Raw genomic sequence first — 25077 nt, forward strand, 5'->3', positions numbered from 1 at the left:
AATGAAATATTAGAAAAATTAGAGTTAGTAGATATATGGAGAAAAATTAATAAGGACAAAAAGGAATACATCTTCTTTTCAGCAGCACATGGTACATTCACAAAGATTGACCAAGTACTGTTAAGGGTAAAATTAGGGTTGTTGAATGAATATATTATTTTACTGGTCACTAGGGATTTAAATTTAATCCCAATAAAATACTCAAGTCAGTTTGGGATTTTTATGGTGGTTTAATTACAATAGTAGGAAGAAATTAAAAAGAAGAGAGAGAAGAAAGGGTATTAAAACTGCTCCAGCCCGGCTGAGCCAGGCAGGAGTTCAGAGGTCTCAGCCAAGGGGCCTCTCCAGAAAGCCAAGGGAAAGGGGAGTCAGTCTTATCACTCATCACATGACCTTCTAAAAGGAAGCAGTCTGAGAAGCTTTTCCAGGCTCAAGTTCCAGGGCCAAGTTAACCAAAGCTCCCAAAGCTGCCCAGACAGCATTTCACAGGGAGTGACACAAAATATATAGCCAGTCCTTTACATCACTTCCTATGTCTCACATGTACTAATGGTGGTTTATGCTTGGCTTAGGACAGCCCAGGGGGTCTGTCAGTTGTTTCTGATTTGTCACTTGCTAGCACATGTCAGTCATAGGCCATCCTCCTCACAGTTAATCCTTAAATAGGGGTGTATACATTCCTGGTTGCTAGAATTCAAAAGACTAAGCAGGGTGGAGTAAATCTATAATTCACAGTACTAAGGCATAAAAACATGGCAAACAAGTGCAAAAATGCAGAAATAATAAATGCAACCTTTTCAGATCATAATGCTATAAAAATAATAATTAGTAAGGGTACATGGAGAGCCAAATCAAAAATTAATTGGAAATTAAATAATATGATTCTCCAAAATCGGTTAAAGAATAAATCATAGAAACAAATGGTAATTTCATTGAAGAAAATGACAATGATGAGACTTCCTTTCATAATCTATGGAATGCAGCCAAATCAGAACTCAGGGGGAAATTTATATCCTTGAGTTCATATATTAACAATTTAAGGAAGGCAGAGGTCAACAAATTGGACATGCAAATCAAAAAACTTTAAAATGAACAAATTAAAAATCCCCAGATGAAAACTAAATTCGAGTTCCTAAAATTCAAAGGAGAAATCAATAAAATCAAAAGTGAAAGAACAATTGAATTAATAAATAAGACTAGAAACTGGTATTAAAAAAATAAAATATAAAAAGTACTGGTCAATCTATGTTAAACAAGGAAAGAAGACAACCAAATTAACATTATCAAAGATGAAAAGGGAAACCTCACCTCTAATGAAGAGGAAATTAAGGCAATCATTAAAAACAATTTTGCCCAATTATATGGCAACAAATAGCACAATCTAGGTGATATGGATAAATATTTATAAAAATACAAATTGCCTAGATTAACAGAAGAAGAAATAGAATACTTAAATAATCCTGTATCAGAAAAAGAAATTGAACAAGCCATCAAAGAACTCCCTAAGAAAAAATCCCCAGGACCTGATGGATTCACAAATAAATTCTATTAAACATCCAAAGAACAGCTAATCCCAATATTAAACAAACTATTTGACAAAATAAGCCAAGAAGGAGTTCTACCAAATTCCTTCTATGACACAAAAATGATACTGATTCCAAAACCAGGCAGGACAAAAACAGAGAAAGAAAGCTATAGACCAATCTCCTTAATGAATATAGATGCAAAAATCTTAAATAGAATACTAGCAAAAAGATTCCAGCAAGTGATCATGAGGGTTACTCATTATGATCAGGTAGGATTTATACCAGGAATGCAAGAATGATTTAATATTAGGAAAACCATCCACATAATTGACCATATCAACAAGCAAACCAACTAAAATCACATCATTATCTCAATAGATGCAGAAAAAGCCTTTGACAAAATACAACACCCATACCTATTGAAAACACTAGAAAGTATAAGAATAGAAGGGCCTTTCCTAAAAATAATAAACAGTATATATCTAAAACCATCAGCAAGCATCATCTACAATGGGAATAAATTAAAAGCCTTCCCAATAAGATCAGGAGTGAAACAAGGATGTTCATTATCACCTATATTATTTAACATGGTACTAGAAACACTAGCAGTAGCAATTAGAGAATAAAAAGAAATTGAAGGTATTAAAATTGGTAATGAGGAGATCAAGCTATTACTCTTTGCAGATGATATGATGGTCTACTTAAAGAATCCTAGAGAATTAACTAAAAAGCTAGTGGAAATAATCAACAACTTTAGCAAAGTTGCAGGATACAAAATAAACCCACATAAATCACCAGCATGTCTATATATTTTCAACACATCACAGTAGCATGAATTAGAAAGAGAAATTCCATTTAAAATCACTCTAGATAATATAAAATATTTAGGACTCTATCTGCCGAGACAAACACAGGAACCATATGAACACAACTACAAAACGCTTTCCACACAATTAAAACTAGATCCAAAAAATTTGAAAAAAAAATAATTGCTCATGGGTAGGATGTATTAACATAATAAAAATGACAATCTTACCCAAATTTATATATTTATTTAGTGCCATACCCATTGAACTACCAAGATACTTTTTTATTGAATTAGAAAAAAACATAACAAAGTTCATTTGGAAGAAAAGATCAAGGATATCCAGGGAAATAATGAAAAAAAGTGAAGAAAGGTGGCCTAGCAGTCCCAGTTCTCAAACTATACTATAAAGCAGTGGTCATCAAAACAATATGATACTGGTTAAGAGACAGAAAGGAGGATCAATGGAATAGAATTGGGGTAATTGACCTCAGCAAGACTATCTATAATAAACCCAAAGATCACAGCTTTTGGGACAAAAATCCACTATTTGACAAAAACTTCTGGGAAAATTGGAAGACAATATGGGAGAGATTGGGTTTGGATCAACATCTCACACCCTATACCAAGATAAATTCAGAATGGGTGAATTACTTGAATATAAAGAAGGAAACTATAAGTAAATTAGGTGAACACAGAATATTATACTTGTCAGATCTTTGGGAAAGATTTTAAAACCAAGCAAGAGTTAGAAAAAATTATAAAATGTAAAATATGTAATTTTAATTACATTAAATTAAAAAGGTTTTGTACAAACAAAACCAATGCAACCAAAATAAGGAGGGAAGCAACAAATTGGGGGAAAATATTCATAACAAAAACCTCTGACAAAGGTCTAATTACTCAAATTTATGAAGAGCTAAATCAATTGTACAAAAAATCAAGCCATTCCCCAATTGATAAATGTGCAAAGAACATGAATGGGCAATTTTCAGATGAAGAAATCAAAACTTAATAAGCACATAAAAAGAGTTCTGAATCTCTTATCATCAGAGAGATGCAAATAAAAACATCTCTGAGGTGTCACCTCACACCCAGCAGATTGGCTAACATGAAAGCAAAGGAAAGCAATGAATGTCGAGGGGATGTGACAAAATTGGGACATTAATGCATTGCTGGAGGAGTTGTGAATTGATCCAGCCATTCTGGAGGGCAATTTGGAACTATGCCCAAAGGGCGCTAAAAGACTGTATGCCCTTTAAGCCAGCCATAGCACTGCTGGGTTTGTACCCCAAAGAGATAATAAGGCAAAAGAATTATATAAGAATATTCATAGCTGCACTCTTTGTGGTGGCAAAAAATTGGAAAATGAGGGGATGCCCTTTGATTGGGAAATGGCTGAAAAAAATGTGGTATATGTTGGTGTTGGAATACTATTGTGCTCAATGGAATAATGAACTGGAAGAATTCCATATGAACTGGAACGACCTCCAGGAATGGATGTAGAGTAAAAGGAGCAGAACCAGGAGAACACTGTCCACAGAGACATACGCTGTGGTACAATTGAATGTAAGGGACTTCTCCATTAGTGGTAATGCAATGATTCAGAATAATTCAGAGGGATTTATGAGAAAGAACACTATCCACATCCAAAGGAAGAACTGCTTGATCACCTGGGTTGACAGGGATATGATTGGGGATATAGACTCTAAATGATCACCCTAATGCAAATATTAATAATATGGAAATAGGTTTTGATCAAAGACACATGTAAAACCCAGTGGAATTGCATGTCAGACATGGGAGGGGTTGGGGGAAAGAACATAACTCTAGTTACCAAGGAAAAATATTTTAAATTGACTAAATAAATATTTCCAAAAAAAGAGGCAAAAAACAGGAAAAATAAATAAATAAAGGGATGTCCAACAATTGGGGAATGACTAAACAAATTATGGTTTATGATGGTGATGGAATACTATCGTACTGTGAGAAATTATGAGCAGAACAATTTGAGAAGAACTGGAAAGACCTACTTGAACTGATGCAAAGTAAAATAAGCAGAACTAGGAAAAAACTGTACAAACAAACAGCAATACTGTGGAATGATCAACTATGATAAACTCAGCTTCCTTCAGAAATATAATAATACAAGATAATTTTGAGGGACTTAAAACAAAGGCTGTTATCTACCATCAGCAAAAAAACGGTTGGAATCTGAATGCAGATGAAAGCATACGGTTTTTCAATTGTTTATTTGGGTTTATATTTTAGGGTTTTGTTTTTATAAGATTGCTGACTTATACAGTCAATTTGGAAATATGTTTTGCACAATAATACATATATAACCCAAATCAAATTGTCTGCCAACATGGTAGGGAGGAGGGAGGGAAATAAGTTCAATCATATAACTTGGGAAAACTTATGTGGAAATTTGTTATTATATAGAAAGAAAGAAAGAAAGAAAGAAAGAAAGAAAGAAAGAAAGAAAGAAAGAAAGAAAGAAAGAAAGAAAGAAAGAAAGAAAGAAAGAAAGAAAGAAAGAAAGAAAGAAAGAAAGAAAGAAAGAAAGAAAGAAAGAAAGAAAGAAAGAAAGAAAGAAAGAAAGAAAAGAGAGGGAGGGAGGGAGGAAAGGAGGGAGGAAGGAAGGAAGGAAGGAAGGAAGGAAGGAAGGAAGGAAGGAAGGAAGGAAGGAAGGAAGGAAGGAAGGAAGGAAGGAAGGAAGGAAGGAAGGAAGGAAGGAAGGAAGAGTGGGTTCTGTTCTCAGGGTAAATATTGCACTCTTTTAAACTTTGGTTTTTCCTTGATGCTTCCCTCACCTCTAATTCTGGGTTTCTGTACTTTTCAGTTCTTCCAAGTTTGTATGATGACCCTTGGGTTGGGAGTTCTGAAAGCCACTTTCTGCTTCTAATTCATTCTCCTTTAGACACTTCTGATGGCTTGTAGGGCTCAGAGCACTGTGAACTACCTTTTGCTGGGTCTTAGGGTCACAAGGGATAGGTATGGATTGCTCTGCTATTGGCTTAGACAGAGTCTTGAGAACTTGAAGTTGGGTTGGGCCCAGGTTCAGAATCTGGAGCAGTAGGGGAGAGGTGGGTGCTTGTACTTCTTTCTGAATTGATTTGCATCAAGTTCCGCTCTCACCCCAATGAAACAGATCCACCCACGTACCTTTCAAGTTGTTTTCTGCAGGAGTTACTTCACTCTGTCCCCTTTTTGGTTCTGTCACCCAAGTATTCTTTTTGAGGTGCTATGTTAAGGTTGGTTTGAGAGGATTGTTAGAGGATTCACTGGTTCTGGCTTTCTGTGATGCTACTCTACCATCTTGGCTCCACCCCTCAGTCAGAAAAAAAAAAAACACAACTTAATGGAAGCCGCAATCCAGTTAATGATAATGACCCAAAAGACCCACCTCCCTTAGTGGGGACTGTGGGTATAAAATGTTATATATGCTGTCAGATTCATTCACAAAGTTGGTTGGTTTTGCTCAACCCTTTTTTTTTTTTTGCTTCAAAGAATGTTAATTGGATATGTGGGAAGACTATATGAGGAAATGATTGTCCCATCAAAAAGGCATCAATAAAAAAATTTTAATATTGAACATAAAATATATTTTCATAAATTATTCAACTTATTTTTGGACTAAGAAGCAGTGTTGAAATGTCTACATTATCCGATTTCACCTGTTCATAGCCAATAAATTTTGCAGGATTTATTCTCTATTAATAGTAGATGCCTTGGGGGGTGGGGGGCAGCTGGGTGGATCAGTGCATTGAGAGTCAGGCCAAGAGAAGGGAGGTCCTGGGTTCAAATCTGGTATCAGACACTTCCAAGCTGTGTGACCCTAGGCAAGTCACTTAACCCCCAATGCCTAGCCCTTACCACTCTTCTACCTTAGAACCAATACCCAGTATTGATTCTAATATGGAAGGTAAGGGTTTAAAAAAAAAATAGTAGATGCCTTCAGATTTGTCCAACACCAGGCCTCAAGTAAGGAAGATCCAAGTTCAAATCCAACCTCAGATGTACAATAGTTATATGACCCTAGGCAACTGACTTCTGTTTACCTCAGTTTACTAATCTATAAGATAATTATAACACCTCCTCTCAGGGTGAGGATCAAGTGAGATAATAATTGTAAAATAAGCACTATTTAGATGTTTGTTATTATTATCTCCCCTAAAAATTTAGCTAATAGGGAAGAACAGGGTTAACCCAAGGCAAGATTCTCTCATTTCTATACTCTTTCTCTCCAGATATTAAGGGTTCCTTCCCACAGGTGCCTGGGTATATATCATCATTCTCAAAGAAAATACTTTCTAAACTAAGTCATTGCCAGGAGTTACTGACAATATGTGATCTTTCCTATGGATATTTGTCCTTTGAAAGAGAAGAAAAGGAATAGATCTCCTCTAGTGGAATTTCAGACATTGCCACTTGAATGGGGAAATTGTTTCTGAGCAGGAAAGAGACAAGTCCATAAGGACACTCTAGGACCAATAAGGCAAAAGCAGCCAGAAAAGACAGATTTTCAATTCTGCCTCAGACCCTGGCAAGGACCAGTCTTGATCTTGCAGGTCTTCAAATCAATGTCTAAGAACACCTGGCTTTCTTCATTGGCTCAGAACATCCTGACTAGCTAGCTAATCACAAACCTTGACCTCTATCTCAGGGACAAAAGGCCTTCTGCATATCAGCTATATACTGGTACTTTTGTACTTCTAAAGAAATCCTTATCAGTGATAACAAATTAAAAGAAGCTTTGAAGATTACCATTGGGTGAAGAACACTCTTTACTGCACCTGTATCTCTAATTAGCACCTAGGACATAGTCCCTTGAGATATTATTTTCCTTTTATCATGTGTGTATAAAATGTATAAATGTTGCACCTATATGCTCAATAAATTGGAATCTCTGATTTCAATCTCAGTCCCCTAAGCTCCCATAATTCTTGACTCAGTTGCTCCTGATAGACTCTGCAGCTCTCTCTCCCTGCACTTGGCCGTTTTCTATCTCTCTCTGTTTCTAAAGTTCTCAGCCTGCCACTCTCTGCTGCTGGTTTCACCTTAGCCATCTCTGCTAGTCAGTACATGGTGAAACCTGACTCCCAACCAGCTAGGGGTGCGGCTCTCCCCAAACTCTTATTGCAGCTTCCTGTGAACCCACTAATGGGCTTTCCCAAGGTTCACCACAAGAAAGCCTCTCACATTTTCAAAGCATACTACATAGATGATTTCATAGCCTATTCTACTCTACATAAATAAGAATGACTGATGCTTGGCACAAGTAGAGAAGAACACGTGTGGTTGAGTATGCAAACTGTAAGGAGTGTAGGTATTGAATGAGTAATACTATTGCCCTGATCATAGAATCCATCTAAATTGTCTCTGAACAAGAACCTTAATATATCAAGCAAGTGGTTATCTACAAACTCAGCCTGAAAACCCAAAGGGGAGCCCATTGCCACCCAAAGCAGGTGAGGACCATCATCATCAATTTTGAATCTTCCACTTTGCACATTCAGCCCATTTGGTCCTGTTTCTGTCCTCTGGGTCCAAGTAGAACATATATAATGTCTTCTCCAAATAATAGTCTTTCAGATCCTCAGAATCAATTTTCATGCTTCACTATGTAATTTCTTTTCTAGGTTAAACATCTCCAGATCTTTTAACCAAACCTCATATAGAATGAGGCTCTTAAGACACCTCATCATTCCAGTTCTCTTCTGCCCATTCTCTAGTATGTCCATATCCTTTGTAAAGTGAGATACCTAGAAATAAGCAGAATTCTCTGAATGTGATTTAGCAAGAATATCATAGATCATAGGAATTCAGAGCCCTTCTAGTCCAGCACCCTCAGTTTTCAGATGAGGAAGTGAAAACCTAGAACTAATTGACTTTCTGACTTTCTAAAGGTGATCTTACTAGTAAGTTTCTGAGGCAGGAATGGAACCTAGATCTCCTGATTCCAAAACCAAATTGTCATTCTACCATCTGACCTCTCATCTCCCTTGTTTGTGACACTGTTTCTCTTAAGGCTACCAAGGAAAGCATTAGTCTTTCTGGTTGTTATTTCACATTGTAACTCATTTTGAACTTGTAATTCATGAAAATACCCTGGTTATCTCTTTTTGTAGAAGTTATTGAGATATTTTAGAAGAGACAGTATTATGTTATAAGGATAGAAGTGGCACTTGGTTTGTACCTTTGTTTTATTTATAATAAGCCTAAAACAGAGGTAACATAATATTTTCATGTAGAGGATCCTATCTTCTCCATAATATATCATTCTAATTTATAAATCTTGTCTTTCCTTTTTCCTTTTCTCCCTTCATTGTGCCCTTCCTTCTTTTTTCCCTTCTTTTTATCCTTTCTCCTTTCCTTCCTTTCCTCCTCCTTTCTCTTCTATTCCTTCCTTCTGACCTTCCCTACTTTCTTCCTTTCTTCCTTACTTTCCTTCCTTCCTCTTATAAGTACACCCATATTTAAAGCAGCCCTTCTTGTAGTAGCAAAGAACTGGAAACTAAGGAGCTACCCATCATTTTGGGGAATAGTTGAACAAATTATGGCACATGAATGTAATTGAAATACTATTATGCTGTAAGAAATGAATAAAATTGTTTCAGAGAAACTAGGAAGACTTGTATGGACTGATGCATAGGGAACTGAGCATAACTACTAAAACAATTTATAGTATAAAATCAGCATTATAAAAATGAGTAATTTTAAAAGATTTAAAGACTCTGAAATATGCAGTGATCTGCCATGATTTCAGAAGAGTAATGATGAAAAATTCTATTCAACTCCTGAGAGAAGTTGATAGACTAATATGCAGAATGAGGCAAGAATTTTTATACTTGGTCAATGCAAGAAGTTGTTTTGTTTAACTAAGCTTATATGTTGTAAGGGTTTAAATTTGTTTTTCTTTTTCAATAAGGGGTGGGAGACAATGGAAAAAATAACTATAGGACTCGTTTTCTAAAAAACAAATTAACTGGTTCTTATTAAAATTTTTTAAAATCCTAAGGATAACCTACCACATAGAAGAAATCAAGATTTCAACTAAAAAAGATTTGAATTCCATGGAAAATTCTATCAAGGAGGATATGTACAAATACAAATATATGTGGCAAATACACAAAATAAATCCAAGGTTATTTTGTGGGGAAGGAATTAGTAACTGGTAGGGAGGAAGATGGGACAAGGAAAAGCTTCATGTAAGAGATGGCATTTGAGCTAAACTTAGGTGACAGTGGATAGAGTGCAAGGCCTGGAGTCATGAAGACTCATCTTCCTGAGTTCAAATCTGGCCTCAGATGCTTCCTAGCTGTGTGACTCTGGGTAAGTCACGTAACCCTGTTTGCCTTTGATCTTCATCCATTAAATGAGTTAAACTAGCAAATGGCAAATCATTCCAGTATCTTTGCCAAGAAGATGCCAAATGGGGTCATGAAGAGTTGAATATGACTGAAACAACTAAACAATAACAACAACAATAGCAATATCCCCATATGGTTCAAGCCCCCATCCTAAATGAGACTGGGAATCTTAAAAGTCAAGTTCAGGTCTAAATATCTGCTTTCTACTCTATTAACAAGAATCATACAGGAACCTCTATATAGAAACTAGGAATTAAACAACAAATTATTTAATCAAGATATAATTGTAAAATGAACCAAAAAAAGGGGAAAGTCAAGCAATAGAAGTATTCCCTAGATCCATATTAAAATTAGTACAACCTCCTATAGAATCACAAGTCTATCTAATGTGTATTAAAACTATAAAACTTCTACTATTTGGATATATCTATACCTTTTTCCCCTCTTCCAGAAGTCATCCTTTGCATCTCCTGAATATTTTCTTATTCAGGCATTTGTCTTGGTTTTCTCTAGGGTAGCCTCAGAATGCTCTTGAGATTCTTGATTTGGTAGTACTGCGAGTCTTACTTACTCATACTGAATATTGTTGAAGCTCATCATCTCCCTTTCCCGTTCTGACTTGTGCTTCTCAGAAGAATCTATTATAAATGAATCCTCTTCATAAGATGTGATTGTCCTGCATCCAGACACATAGTCTCATAGGAAAAGGACTTCTGAAAAAAGTTTCCCAATAAATGATGTTCTTTGGATCTAAGTATCATGAGAAATTAAGATCTGAGCCCTTCTCCCATTGGTCTTTTCTACTACAACTTTATCCCATTGGTACTTCTGTGAAGCATCTATATCAAAGCTTGATAGGGGAAAGCAAGAAGGAACATAAAATTAGCAAAACAGAAGTCTGAAGTCTGAACAGCAGGAGAGGACAGAAGAGGTAGGAACAGGTGTGAAGTGGCTAGTAATTGAATTGAATTTTGCTTGAAATCCTCTTGGAAACAACAGCTTATGTTTGTCTTAAGGCTTTGGCAGAAATCTGCTAATTGCCAGTCAAAGGCAGCTGGTTTCTTGTTTTTCTAACAAGAAAAAAGATGGGAAGACCTCTGCAAATAAATAAAGCCATACTCAAGAACCCTAGCAACTGATTGTCTTTCTTCCTCTCCACCTCCTACAGTTTGGTGAATAGGCATAGTAAAGTGGTAATTTGCTATAACAGTTCACCATAGTAGTTAGCCACAAATCAATTCAACAAGCATTTATTAAATACTTACTATAAGCCAGGCACTAAAGAACTAGAAACAAGAATGATGGGACTTGGGTATCTTGCTTACAGGAGTAGACATGGGAAGCACAGGAAATTTTGCAGAAAAAAAATGAGTGTATGATATTTGTTATTTTATTTAGCAACAAGTCAAAGTAAAGGTTGTTTGCCTTGGTAGAAAAGATAAAATGTTAGAAGTATCTGTTCATATTCCTCAAGTTTTCAGAGAGAATTGTATATTCCTAGAAATAAGGGGAGACGTGCTTCAAAGAGGAAACAAAGAAGAATCTGAAAAGGAAATGGGGAATCTTAAACTCAGGAAGTAGGAGAATGGAAGAATGTGACAGAGGGATGGAAGGGGGAAAGTATCACTAAATATTTGGAGTAATTTAATATGAGGATCTGCCCATAGATACTAGAACTGACCCTCTAAATAGACAAAAACATAATGCTCCAAAAACTCCATGCTATTGATCCAGGGAGAACTAGGAAAAAGATCATCCAATAGTGATGTGATAAACCCCCATAATCTGGAGCCAATGGGCCTTTAAAAAAAAAAAACAACTTACTTCTATCTTAGAAGCAATACTGTATGTTGACTCCAAGGCAGAAAAGTGGTAAGGTCTAGGCATTGGGGTCAAGTGACTTGACCAGGGTCACCTAGCTAGGAAGTACCCAATGCCAAATATGAACCTAGTACCTATGAATTTAAGATTTACTCCACCCTGCTTAGTCTTTAGAATTTTTGCAACCAGTAATGTATATACCCCCACTTAAGGATTAATTGTGGGGGAGGATGGTCGGTGACCCGAGTGTGCTAGCAAGTGACAAATCAGAAACAACTGACTGACCCCCTGGGCTATCCTAAGCCAAGTTTAAGCCACCATTGGTACATGTGAGACCTAGGAAGTGATATAAAGAACTGCCTTTATAGTTTGCATCACTTCCTGTGAGAAGGACTTTGGCAACCTTTTGAGGTGGTTCTTGACTTGGAGGGCTAGAGTGTGGAGACCTGAGACTGCTGGTGACCACATGGTGAGTGTTAAGGCTGAATTCTCTTTCCCTGGCTTTCTGAAGGCACCAGCCTCCAAGGAGGTCCCTCAACTTGGAGGAAGCCTTGTGGCTGGAAGCCAAGCTAGTTTTAATCTTCTGGGAAGACCCCTTGGCTGAGGCCTTTGAATTCTATCCTTTTCCCTCTTTCTCCCTCATTCTTAATTTCTTCCTTCTATCATAAATAAACCACCATAAAATGCTATTCTGACTCGAGTATTTCATTGGGATTTAGAATGTAATGGTTACCATTAAATGGTTACTATTAAATAATATATTCAGTCTCAACCCTAAAAATTAGCTTTAACATATCTCTCATCTCCAAGTTTGGCTCTACCCACCTAGCTGCCCTTCAGAGTGTCTTTCTTGAGTAGGATCACTTTCAATAGTCTATCTCTACCTTGGAAATTAGGTATACCTTCTATTTCTTCTTAATGCCCCCTTTCTCCTTGATATATTCTAGATACTTCCATACCAAAAAAATACCCCATAATGCTTGGCCAATACCTGATATCTCTTTGACTGTGACATCAGAAATGCTAAAAAAAAAAGTCTCTTTGGAGAAAAATAAGGGGTAAAAAAAGATATCAAACTACTGCTGGGTATAGATTAGACAGTGGTAATAGAAAAATAGAAAGATGGTAGAACTTCTTAATTCTTGTATTTCTTCTGTTTTCACTTCTAAGACAATTCTTGATGAGTTCAAGTGTCTAGGCTCAGACCAATTGTTTCCTGGGATAACAAAAAAGCTGATTAATGGTATTGCTGTTCTGTTTTCTTGGCATGAAAAAACCCATTAAGAATAAAGGAAGATTGGAGATAGGCAAATTGTGTCCAAATTTTCAGAAAAGGGAAGAGAGAAATGGATTTTAACTATTGGCTAGGGAGCTTGACTTTGATTCCTAGCAAATATCTACAACATATTATTAAAGGGATGGTTTATGAGTTTTAGAAATTTAAGTGGTGATCACAAATATCCTGCATTGCTCTGTCCAAAACAAGTCAAGCCAGACCAACTTCATTCCACTTTTGAAAGTGTTACTAGCCTGGAAGATCAAACCAAACTGGTCAATAAACAGTATAACTGGATTTCAGGAGAGTTGGTTGACAAAATCTCTCTTTCTTGTGGACTAGATAGAGAGGAGTACACAGGATATTAAGAAAGAGTCAAAACTTGTTCACTGAACAGTTTCAAAGAATAAGATTGTTGATGCCAATATAAAAGATGGTTTCTAATATAGTGCCCCATAGGTATCTGTTCCTGTATACAATCTGCATAAAGCACTCTAAGGGAATCAAGAAGACCTTCCTGAATCCAGACCCTAGCTATATAACCCTGGAGAAGTCACTTAATTTCTCTGTACCACAATTTCCTCATATGTAAAATGACAGAGCTGGTCTCTTTGGCCTCTGAGTTACCTTTGTAATGGAGGAATGGTTTGGTTTTCTTTCAGTATAGAGAGGGAGAAAAAGAGTGGAGGCCTCCTTTCTCAAATCAAGGTTCAGGGGAGACAGCTGATATAATGGAGAAAAGGTTTGGGGATGGTAAAGGGAATAGGATCTAGGAGAGACAGCTGATTAGGATTGGCTCAGAAAGAGGAGAGGGGGTTTGAAGATTTTCCCTCTTCTGCCTTCCCTCCTTAGCAATGGCTGCTCTCCCAGATTTGCTCTTGTCCTCTTGTCCCCCCTCCACTATGAGAGATCAAAGGGTCTCCCCTTGATCTGTTCACTTACACTTGATTCACAGCTTGGGAAAAAGATAACTACTTTAATGTCAATTAAATCAGGGTAATACAAAGTAATAACTGGCAGGGAAAAGAATGGGAAAGGAAAGTGGGGAAAAGGGGGTCTCTGTCTCTATCTAAACCCTTTTTCCCTCCCTCCTTGAGTTTGGGGGGAATTCAGGCTTTGGCAGCCTGAGCCCCCTGAGAGAAAGTCAGGTTGACTAACCCTGGGTTTGACCCCTTGGCCATAGTTCAGACCCAGGGCAACAGGAGATGAGGTAAAGTCTGAGATAAAAGTTCACTTTAGTTGTTTTGAGAGAGGCACAGTGTCCAGATAGCTCTGCTGTACTCTGCTATAGCCAGATGAGATCTTTTTATATTGTGTTTAGTCCTAGATGTGAAGAAGGATATTGATAAGCCAGAACATATCCAGCAGAGGATAAGGAAGATACCAAGGGACAGAACTATAAAACTAGGAAACTTTACACCCTTGCCAAATATTAAAAACTATCCCCAAGGCACCCCAGACTGGTAACTTCTGGGAACTTCCTATTTTAACTAATTAATTATTGTTATTAGGTAAAAAAGCTCTGTTTCCCTGATGCCAAAATATTTGTTAGTGCCCTCTAAACTTAGTGTCATTTAAATTTGTCACTCTCTAAATTCAGTACTCTAGGGCAAATCCCCATTCACCCAATCATAGTTACAATTCTGATGAGAGGGGGGAAAAAAAACTGTACATGTCACATAGAGAAAAGACTTAAAGTACACACAACCATAGCAGAATACACTGCCATAAAAAAGAATGGTTAGCTTTGTTCTGCTTGGACCAAGAGAGCAGTACCTTAGGACCATTGGGTAGAAGTTGCAGAGAGGCACATTTTGGATCAATGGAAGAGAAAAGCTTCCTAACAATTACAGCAGTCTTAAAGTAGATCATACCACCTCAGACAACTGGGTCTCTCTTACTGGAAGTTTTCAGTGTTGGTTGAATGACTATTTCTTTTTTTTTCTTTCTTTCCTTTGTTTTTATTAAATGCTTACCTTTCATCTTAGAATCAATACTGTGTACTTTGATTCTAAGGCAGAAGAGTGGTAAGGGCTAGGGAATGGGTGTCAAGTAACTTTCCCACAGTCACTAAGCTAAGAAGTGTCTGAGGCCAAATTTGAACCCAGGTCCCCCCATCTCTAGGCCTGATTCTCAATCCACTGAGCCACTCAGCTGCCCCCTGAATGACTCTTTCTTAGAGTTCACATACAGGTTGATTTATGAGATCTTTTCTAAATCTAACCTCTATGATTTTGTGATTCTGAGATTTTACAAAGAGAATTCTTTAATGTGATGAGTGTAAAGGATGGCCATGATGGTGGATGGCTGAAGTGGACTTAAGATGAAAGCTATTAAAAATTGAGTCTTTGTCTGCCTTTTGACCCAGCCAGAGCACTGCTGGGTTTGTACCCCAAAGAGATAAAGAAAAATACATGTATAAGAATATTCATAGTTGCGCTCTTCATGGTGGCAAAAAATTGAAAAATGAGGGGATGCCCATCAATTAATTGGGGAATGGCTAAACAAATTGAGGTATATGTTGGTGATGGAATACTATTGTGCTCAAAGGAATAATAAAGTGGTGGAATTCCATGTGAACTGGAACAACCTCCAGGAATTGATGCAGTGAGAGGAGCAGAACCAGGAGAACAATGTACACAGAAACTGATACACTGTGGTACAGTCAAATGTAATGGACTTCTCCATTAGTGGCAATGCAGTGTTCCTGAACAACCCAGAGGGATCTATGAGAAAGAACACTATCCACAATCAAAGGAAAAACTGTGGGAGCAGAAACACAGAAGACAAACAATTGCTTTGATTACATGGGTTGAGGGGATATGATGGGGGGATGTAAAAAAATAGACTCGAATACAGGACTACAATCCCCATGAGCCTTTGCTCCACTTCCCCAGAATGCCTTGTAATCTCACCTGGGCCGAGATCGAGAAGATATTTAAGCAAAGGCTTTTGAAGGGCTTTTGGACTTCCGTTTTTGGAGCAGAGGTGTCTCTTCCATGATGTGAGGTTATTTTGTCTAGGCCTCTGGCCTAGGCACATGTTTCTTACTTGTATATTCTTAATCTTTAACCTTTAATAAACCTCTAAAAAATATATATTCCTTGCAGAAAGAAACTAATTTCTACCTGCCTCAGTCTCCCCATCTCCCCTAAATTTTAATCTTACAGTTTTACATAGTGTGGTACCTTTCTGTAGTCCTGGCGCTGATTGGGTAAATGCATCATTACTTAGATCATTTTGATTGGGCCCTGATTGAAGGACCTGTTATAGATTTATTTTTCTTCTACTTGGAATTTTTACACATAAGACTTTGATAGTCTATATTTTCATCCAGAAATTTTTCTTTTCTTTTGGATTTTCTGGTGTCTTTTTAATATCTCTTGCCAATTGATTCATATACCTCATACCTCAGCCATGCATCCCTAACTGATTCTGAATCTTTCAATCACCCACAACACGGGGGAATGTAAAAAATATCATTATTTAAATTGCAAAGTTTAAATTCCTTTTGAGAAGAATTTTAGGTGAAGAAGATGCTACCTCTCTGAATCCAGAACTGAACTGTTGGAGAAGCCACCATGAAGAAGCCTCCAGACCACAAGTTGCACAAAATTGAACTTTGGGTGTGGTTGATTGAACATTTATTTGTATGTATACTTTTATGCCAAAGGGGACTGCCCCCTAACGGCTTTTTGTCAATGTGTTCAGAAATTATTGGTTTTATTCTTTTTTCTCTTATCCTCACACTATTGTAATCTTTTAAGTTTATTATGTTTTTATGATCCTTTTGGGGAAAAATTAATTTTTCCACAAATGATCACACGGGGGGATGTAAAAAAATAGACTCGAATACAGGACTACAATCCCCATGAGCCTTTGCTCCACTTCCCCAGAATGCCTTGTAATCTCACCTGGGCCGAGATCGAGAAGATATTTAAGCAAAGGCTTTTGAAGGGCTTTTGGACTTCCGTTTTTGGAGCAGAGGTGTCTCTTCCATGATGTGAGGTTATTTTGTCTAGGCCTCTGGCCTAGGCACATGTTTCTTACTTGTATATTCTTAATCTTTAACCTTTAATAAACCTCTAAAAAATATATATTCCTTGCAGAGAGAAACTAATTTCTACCTGCCTCAGTCTCCCCATCTCCCCTAAATTTTAATCTTTACAGGATGTAGACTCTAAATGAGCATCCAAGTGCAAATACCAACAACATGGAAATGGGTTCTGATCAAGGATACATGCAACACCCAGTGGAATTGCGTGTCGGCTATAGGAGGGGTGGGGGAGAGGAGGGAGGAATAGAAAATGATTTTTGTAACCAAATAATGTTTGAAATTGACCAAATTTAAAAAAATAATGTTAAATAAAAAACCCAAGCTTAAAAAAAATTGAGTCTTATAGGGAACTAGGAAGGCAAGGTGTGAGATGTATCTATCATCAATGTTAAAGTTGAAGTCACCAAGGATCACAACAGGAAACAGGTTGAAGATAAAAGCATTAGGTAGATGCTCAGATTATTAGTAAGAAAGGTAGAATTATGTTGTGAATGTAGTAGATTAAGGCAAGAAATGATGGTATGAACTTCAAGGGAAAAGTAGAATGACATCTTAACAATTTTTATGATAGTAATATGATAATAAAACCTTTTCTACTCATAAGCTCTGGAATTCCAATTTTTTTATTAACAAATTTTCCTTCATCTTTGATCTCTTCCTCTCATGCTTTTCCTCTAATGGAGAACTAAGACATGATACCCCATGGCATCTTTTCCAAGGTGACTGAGAGAATATAATTTCATGACTCCAACACATTGGTCTTGAAAGGGGAGGCAGCAAACTCTTTGCTCTTTATTGCTATTCCTAACCCCTTCTTCTGCTTGCATCATCCAGCAACTTTTTTTCTAGGTTTGTTTTTTTTTCCCCATCCAGCTATATCTGGATACATAATCAGATCCTAGAGACAGTTATTATCTACCGGGCTTTGTTCCTGCCTCCCAAGTCACACTCTCCTTTTTTTCTCAGGGAGTTTAATACTTTGCTCACTATGGAGAGTCCTTTTCCTCTCTCTCCCCCTTATACCAAAAAACTTCAATATTCACATTGATATTCCCTCAAACATCCTGGCTTCCTAGTTCCTCAATTTTCTCAAATCCTATGACCTTTACTCATGCTAAAGAATTCTGAAATTTGTTTATCCAACCACAACCTGAGTGTTTCATCCCTCCCTGTGACTCACTCCACCAATATCTATTCTTCATGTTTCCCTGGACCTCTAATCCTTCCACCACCCTAACACCACGGTTCCCAATCTCTATCCTATGGGAGGAAAAAGGGAAGGGAATTAGCACTTACATTTTATCAACTATGCTAAATGTACTTTTCAAAACAAGATACATCTCATTTGTGATTCACAACAGCTCTGGGAAGTACATAGTATTATTTATTATTATTATATTTTACAGTTGAGGAAACAGAGGCAAACACGGATTAAATGACTTACGCAGAGTTACACAACTAATGAATATCTGGGGCTAGATTTGAGTTCTGGTCTTCCTGACTCCAAATCCATTGAGCTACCAGCTGCCCTTTATTAGACCTATCTCTATAGATAACTGGCTCAGTTATCTGAGCCTCTACTCTTGACTGCTATGCCCTTCTTCTCCATCCCTGCTCATGACCTCATCCTGCCTGAAAACTGCTGAATAATGCTGGAGAAAGTCCTTTAACCTTGCTGACTAGGTCCACTGCAACTTTCTTTTCTCTGATCTCACCCAGACCTTTACTGGAGCAAAGTAAGCCCTTTCATCCTCCCTAATTGGTCCTGTGTTGCACTTTCCACAGCAGTCATTTCAAACCTACTTTTGAGACTTGAGGCCGCCCACACCACTCTTTCTTCACTGTCTCTGCAGAGAACCTTACCTTTATAGTTTAGCAGGAACATGGGAGTCACATGCTGCGAAAGTCTTTGAGCGATGAATCAGTGCCTGTGCAATGTGTCTCAAGCCAAGGTACAAAAGAACCATTCTGTAGGGGAATCCAGGTTCTTCACTAATTTTTCCTGTGATGCTGAGTGAATAATCTCAGGCTCATCATCTTTAACTCTGCAGTTGCTTCACTGGCAAGGTCCCATGGAGCCTTTCCCTCTTACCCACCATCCCCTAAAAAGATCCAACACCAAATGGGTTGTCTCCTCGTAATGGTCTCATAAATTAAGAACTGGATGAGACTGTAGAGAGCAGTAAGTTTAGCCCTGTTATTTTATAGATGAGGAAACAGGTATAGAACAGAAAATTAAGTGATTTGCCCAAGTCAGACAACTTAGAGAGATCTATGGTAGATTTTGAGCCTAAGTCTTTTTTCCCCCTTAACTCCTTACTGTCTGTCTTAATAACAACTCTAAGGCAGAAGGGAAAGGGGTAGGCAAACAGGGGTTAAGTGACTTGCCTAGGGTCACACAGCTAGGAAGTTTCTGAGGGCAGATTTGAATTCTGGTGCTCCCAGCTTCAGGGTTGGTGCTCTTTCCACTGCACAACCTATCTGGCTGCAAACCCAGGTCTTTTCGACGTGAACTCTAACATTTTATACACTATTGCGTGCTGCTTCTTGGCAGTAGGAAGGAGAAAGAAGACTGTTACCTACTTTGTACATAGCTGGTAAGACAGGAACATTTTAGGGGGAGGAGACTGTTCCCTCCTCACACAACAAGGATACCAGGACCTCTGTAGCATCCTTGTGGTGGCAAACAAAACAACCCCTTACCCTTAGGTCAAATATCTGTTTCTTGAAAGAGGGCACCCAGGCAGACTACACAAATAAAATTCTTGACCCAGGTCAGGAAAAATCTAAATATGGAGAGGAGGCTTGTGAAGAGGAGCCCATGTGTAAATGTCTTATTCAGAGATCAAAGCCAACCTACTCATCCTGAGAATAGAGAAAAAATATCTGTAAAACAGTCATTCAAGCAAAAGATCTTAAAGAACATAGAAGATTATATCATTCTCTTTTCAAAATACTGAATTCCCTTTTCCCTTATTCCCTCCCACCCCCCAAAAGAATCTCATATCCTGTAATAATTGCCAATTTGGAGGAAAGGCAAACCACTTTGGAAGGAAAAAAATAGCAGCAGCGTTCAAAGCCTTTTGAGTGTTTGGCTAAGATTGTTAAGTTGTTTTTCATTTCTTCTCGGTCTCTGCCAGCCTGCCAGGAGAGAGAAACTTTCATGGTTTCCACTGGCTCAGCCACAGTTCAATAAAGACTCTTCTCCAATGTTTTGTATTCCTAAGATTCCTAAAGTTCCTCATTCCTTAAATTAGGAAGTGAAGTTGAAAGATTTAATAATCATTTTTTTAAACCCACAGATTGCCTTATTTCCTGGCCCTATGGTCATGTGATTTTCTTGCCTAGCAAGATGTGTCGCCTTCTTAGAGCCAGAACAGAAAGAAGCAGTTCTGTTTTGGTGGGTAGGTGGTGGACTCTTTGGAGCAGCAGTAGAACTGTTTGTCTTTTGAAAAGATCCCAGCAGGCACAGAGGCTGCCTCAATCGTTTTTTAAAAAGGAGAGAAAATGAGACTCTTGTGAACGTTTACACAAGTACCATTGGCCAATCAATCTGGGGGCTCAAATCTCATATGGAAGGTTGTTCATCATTTTTGTGTCAGATTCCTTTGTCAGTCTGGGGAAGTCAATGGACCTATATACAGAATAATGTTTTTAAATATAGAAGAATATAGAAGAAACCAATTATATTGCAATGATATTTCAAATTAATTGGTTTTATATATATATCTGTGTATATATGAATATATATATACATATATATATTTATATATATATAATATATATATATATACTTGAAAGTTCATGGACTATACCATAGACTAAGAAAACTCAGTCATTTGGTTTTTCCTCTATTTGACCATTTGTATAGCTAATTTCCTTTCCACTCTCCTATAGGATATAGCCTTTTTCTTTCTCATTCTCCTCTTTCTTCTTTCCAGCCCTAAGATTTCCTTTACCTTTTCCCCTTTTAATGGGCTGCTCATTTCTCCTTTTGTAAACACCATAGGAAACTAAGCAGAATGAGGGAACTGGTAAAAATCTTAAGAATGACTCATGGAAAGATGGGTTTTTTTACTACTTTATATTTACACAGTTCCCAGACTAATAGAATATAGGTGCTTTATGTTATGAAGACAGACATTTCCTCTTTGTGAGTTTTTCCCATACTAGGACCCTAACTGTCATACTCAGCCTCTGATGATACATACATGTGCTGATTTGGAAACATTTTAAATTCTGAACTTCTCCTTATTCCCTCTCCAGAATTCTTTCAGGTTGCCAGTTTCAACTGTTCTCAAGGTTTGCCAATTCTTTTTTGTTCCTATGAGTTTAGGGAAGAGGCCAGCAAACAAAGGCTTTCAGACCAAATCCAGCTTACAGCCTGTTTTTGTGTGGCCCTGGAGCTAAGAATGGTTTTTACATTTGTAAATAAAGTTTTATCATGTGTAAAATATAAAAACCATTTTTAGTTCAAGAGTTATATAAAAACAGGTGGGAAGCAAAATCCGACCCTTGGTCTAAAGTAAAACCAAGTCTTCTTCACAACAGGACCTACATTATGCACAGGGATAAAGTAAACAACTCCTCAAAGTAATCCACATTTAAACATAAATGATTTTTGGTTTATTATTTTAAGATTTTGTTTATTTTATTCATCCTGTCTGATAGCATGGATCATGGAATTTCAGAACCAGAAGATACCTTTGATATAGTTTAATATAATGTATAATATAATGATTTTATTAGCAAGGAAACTTGGACCCAAAAGGAGAAAGTAATGTGCCTAAGAGTATACAATGAGTTAGTGGCAGAGAAGGGATTACAATATATGTCTCATAACTCCAAGTCCAATGATCTTTCCAGGTATCTGAGAATTGACTATGTCACTATTCTGGGCAGTCAAGTAGTCCCTATCAAAGAGATCCCATAAGAAAGATTGAAAAATACTGTAGGGTGGAAAAGTTGATAAATGAGAGGATGACAAAGGTAGGGAATGATTCGGAGGCAAATGCTGATTAACGTCTTGATGGATCTTTTTTTCATGGCTGTTGTTATTTCTTCCCATGGTACAGATCACAACTCAAAGTTACCTTCACATCATGAGTGATTCTTGTCCATCAACTTCTATGAATCCTTCATAGAGCATCTATCTAATTCAGTGTGCTTTAAGCCCTTTTCTTGGCCTTTTAGAATTTCATAAAAACCTTTGTTTAAGCAGTCTATTTCTCATACTCATTCCATGACTAGCTCACCCCATTTCCTTTTCATGCTTATCCTTGATTATATCCCTTGTGCCACTTCTTGCATGTGAGTCATAACTACTAATATGCTACAGTCTAATTATGTCCAGCATGGATTTTTCCATTGTTCATTGCATTATTTTGATAGAATATGAATTCAGATTTTGTGTTACCTGTAATTTTGACTCTTATAAGATGGTAGTACAATCATCTAGATTCCCTGAGGGAATATTAATGATGTAGAGGTGAACTTTATCAAAAAGATATAGTTTGAGATCACTGAACATCCTATGTAGTTTCTCAAATGAAATCCAGCCCATTCTTTTCCTTTTGTTTGAATCATCATGAACACATTATCCATCTGTAGTGCTTAAGCAATATATATTTACTGATGGCTAACTCAATAGACTGTCCATCATACTGCATGTCATAAACTTGGAGATATGCATTATATTACTAGCTATGACTAGTAACAGAGTCCTATGTACTATATAAATTTCAGCAAATCTGTTCCATTTTATAACTATTTGCTATCTATCTTCCAATATCTTTTGTGAATGTTCCTGGGATGATCTGGATCATTTGGGCTTCACTGGAGGCTTTCTATAGACTCATTTTCCTATTCCCCTACATCTTATCTTTTTGATATATAAACTCAATAATGGTATTGCTGGGTCAAAGGGTATACACAGTCTAATGACCCTTTGGGCTTGGTTACAGATTGCTTTCCAGAATGTTTGGATCAATTCACAGTTCCACCTACAGTGTATTAGAGTCCCAGTTTTCCACATCCCCTCCAACAGGACAACCTGGAGTGAGAAGAAACAAGGGGCAGGGAGACCAAGTACTAAAAGATTGCAATAGCCAATGAGTGAGATAATGAAGGTCTATACCCAGGGTCAGAAGAAGAGAAGGAGAAGGGAATGAAATAGGCTTATAATAGAGAAGCAACTAATAGAAGAGATAGGAGATAAGTGGAAAAAGTTGGAATATAGTGTGTGATCTGCTGGACAAGACAAGATGGAATGGGAGTGATTTCTTGGGCATGGAAATGGATTTGCCCTGGCAAAGAGAAGAACCTATCATATGAAGTAGGAGTAAAGGAGGCCAAAGTAGAGAAAAGCATGTAGTGACCTCAGTGATGTGAGACAAAGAGAAGAGTAGAGGGAGTTCTCAATGAATGACCTCAATTTTTCAGTGATATATGAGGCAGGATTCTCAGCTCAGAAGTTGGGGGAAGAATAGGCCATGGGAGATTTGAGAAGGAATAAAAAGGTTTAGAAAAGTCACTCTGATGAATAGGATGGTGAATTAAGAGGTATAGAAGGATTGATTGCCTTACCAGAGTGAGGACCCAGTTGAGATTATGTAACATAAATTTGTAGTGAAACTAGTCACCTCAGTTCTTGGTTTTCTTCAACTTTTTTCATCAGCAAGTGAGTAGGAGTAAAGGCATCCTGGTGAAAGTAATCCAAGACTTGACAGGATGAGATCAATGACAAGTGGCTGGAAACTCCAGAGAAGAGGATAGTATAAAGTTAAGATGGTTCACCAAGAGGTCAAGAAAGGAAGAAGAATTTAATTACTACAGAAAGAATAGCCTGGGAAGGAAATTAAGGGTTGAGGGATTATAGTTCACAGTGTGCAAGTTCTTTTTTTGATCATGACTTTCAGACAATCCAATGATTCTTAGATTATCTCTCCTAGATCTTTTCCTCAGGTCAGTTGCTTTTTTATTCTTTCATTTTTATTTTATTGTTACATGCTGTCTCATGAAATCATTAGCTTCCACTTTTCTGATTCTAATTTTGGGGAGCCATTTTTTTCTTTGAGGTTTTGTACTTTCTTTCACTCTTTCTTCCTTTCCTTTACCTTCCCTCTTAAAATCAATACTGTGTATTGGTTCTAAGGCAGAAGAGAGGTAAGGGTTAGGCAATGGAGATTAAGTGACTTGCCCAGGGTCACACATCTATGACGTGTCTGAGACCAGATTTGCTCTCATTCCATCAAGCCACCTAGCTTCCCCCTGTAGTTTCTTTTTTTAGAGAGTGTTTTTCCTGTTTGAGGTATTGTATTTCCTTTTTTTAGGAACTATTTTACTTCAATAATTTTTTGTTCTAAGTCATCAATTTTTTCTATTATTTTCTATATTTCTTACTATTTGTTTTTCTATCCTTTTTTCCTGAGTTTTTCTATCCTTTTTAATCCAGATTTTCTTATCCTTTTTTCCTCCATCTCAGATTGAAAGCTCTCTGGAGGCAGCCTGGTTGACCTACTATGTGGAGGTTTGCAGCTATTCAGTTCAGGTTGTTTGAGTTTGGTTCTACCCAATCCCAGAGGTTGGACTTTGTTGGACTGAGTTCTTCTCACTGTTGCCTGTGCTAGATTGCTCTTGGCCTCTGTTCTGACTGGACTATGTAGGGTCACTTTCTTCCAGTTGCCACTTGTTCTGTATTGAGTTGATTTCCACTCTTACCCTGAGGCTGGACAGAGTGGGCTATGCTTTTTCCCCTGCCACTTGTGCTATATCACTTCTGAGTTTGCTAAGGCTTGTTCACCATTCTTTCCTCTTAACCAGTGAAATGAATCCTTCTTGCTGTCTCTCTATGATGTTATGGCAAAAGCACCACTTTACTCCTTCTTCTGTTGATTCTGCTGTTCCAGTATTGATCTTGAGGTATTTTTGTTCCTCCAAGGTCATTTGGAAGGTGGTTGTGGGAACTGAGTATTTACTTCTCCATCTTGGCCTGATCTGCCACTGCCACTGCTGTGGCTGATGATGCTGCTGATTGGAGATCATGGGGAAGAGATTGAACAGGGAGTCACTGGAGTTTCAAGGAAGAATGAGAAGTACAAGGACAACAGACCATGAACAGATAAGAGAATTTCAGAGTTTATAAGCACAGATGTGGTGGATGTGGGTCATGATAAGATCAAGGGTGTGACTATTTTTGTATATAGCTGAGATATGAT

The 25077-nt window shown here is 37.5% G+C and overlaps 1 pseudogene; it reads left to right on the plus strand.

The window, feature by feature from the left end:
- Positions 1–25077, plus strand: part of LOC100616891 (WD repeat-containing protein 5-like) — a 137606-nt pseudogene that overhangs the window by 106434 nt on the left and 6095 nt on the right.

This window comes from Monodelphis domestica, chromosome 1, assembly GCF_027887165.1.
Source record: "Monodelphis domestica isolate mMonDom1 chromosome 1, mMonDom1.pri, whole genome shotgun sequence".
NCBI classification, from domain to species: domain Eukaryota; kingdom Metazoa; phylum Chordata; class Mammalia; order Didelphimorphia; family Didelphidae; genus Monodelphis; species Monodelphis domestica.